Source organism: Verticillium dahliae, genomic scaffold, assembly GCF_000150675.1.
Source record: "Verticillium dahliae VdLs.17 supercont1.9 genomic scaffold, whole genome shotgun sequence".
Classification (NCBI taxonomy): domain Eukaryota; kingdom Fungi; phylum Ascomycota; class Sordariomycetes; order Glomerellales; family Plectosphaerellaceae; genus Verticillium; species Verticillium dahliae.
Genome location: NW_009276929.1, coordinates 783,406 through 785,098, shown reverse-complemented (window position 1 = coordinate 785,098; position 1,693 = coordinate 783,406).

Below are 1,693 nucleotides of genomic sequence, written 5' to 3'. Positions count from 1 at the left end.
TCCGCCGCCAGCCATAAAGATAGCCAGGGGGTATACCTTACCAAGACTCTCTCATACAAGCACCCATATTAAGATACATGCAGATAAGGCGCAATTCCACTGCCAATATATAGGCGGCCTGAACAGAGTCCTCAGAGGTATACCGCCCAGCAGCCATACGTAAAGCGGCATACACTATAGTCCTCCCAAAAAGCCCTCTATACATCCAAACTCTGGTACCCTAGTTATAAGAAAGTAAGTACCATCGGGAAGAGGGGCACATACCCTCTAGTCAACCACAGTCTCGTCGACTCTATCCACAGGATCAAAGTAGTTATTAACCGCGCCATTAGGGCCAGCCTCCCCATATAGAAAACTATACAAACCGAAGCCATACTCAGAGAGTCCTCGACCCCGTCTATAGAGCTCTTACTAGACATAGCACACTCCAGACACACACTTCGGCTTAGTATACTTAATGCGGAATACCCTCTAGTATATCGTATTAAGGACTATCGAGTATAATATATCTAGGGAAGAACTCTGCGTCCCATAATACTAACGGCCGCCGCTACTAGCATCCCCACGTTCCCCCGCCTAATCTTAAGCCCCAGGGTTTACTGTACTGCGCCAACCCAAATAACGAAGGAGGAAGCAGCTTCCTCCTTTAACCCTTAGGTTAAGACACGCCCCCCGGGATACCTATTAGTATTCACAGACGGCTCCCAAGCTCCTAACCTTAAGACCGGTTTTAGCTATATGGTCTATAGAGGTAATAATAAGATCCCCGCCCACGCCGGCTGTAGATCCCTCCCGAAAGCCGAGGTCTTCGACGCCGAGGCCAAAGGCGCAAGAGTAGGACTCCGAGTAGCCCTCTCATACTATATAGACTAACACACTACAGCCATCACAGTATGTCTCGATAATACCTCAGTTATCTAGTACCTAAATGGGATACCCTCTGTCTCCTTACAAGAAGCTATTCTCGACTTCAGACAAACCACACGGAGTACTATTATACCAGTAGACTGCCGCTAGGCCCTTAGCTACATAGGGATCCCGGGTAATAAACTAGCAGACGCTATAGCCAAGAAAGGTGCCGCCATCCCCCTGTAACGACCAAGGAACCCTGGCCGCTGGGACGGCCGCGCAGGCGGTCCCGCGCCAAGGAAGACACCCCCGCATTACCGATAACGGATAAGGAGCATCGCAGGCAGAAGTCACGTGATGTATCACCAGCATAGACAGAGTGAGCCACCAGGGATCACTCGCGACATCAAAAAAACATCACCAGCGAGAACGAAACTTTTGAAATCCGAAGCTACCAACAGCTCCAGAACACACTCCAAAAGGTCAATTGGATAGCCTGCTGCCCGTCGTAAAGCCCATAGCGACGCCGGCACCATGGCGACCCCGTGGCCCGAGGAACACCCCTGGCCAACTCCCTTCCGAGAGTACGCCACGAAATTAAGCAGATACCTACAGGCAGCACTAAAGTCTATCGACAGCGCAAACAGACAACTTATCGAACCTCAAAGAGTCAGAGCTGCGTTCATTAGGGCTCTAACGCTCGTCGCCAAGTTACAGAACATTCCCGACCTCGAGAACATCCGCGACGCAATTACAAACCTCCATACCGAAACCAAAACCGCCAGCGAGAATACTATCCGAGCCACAAACAACCTCCGAGAAGAACTAAACAATACAAACAAGT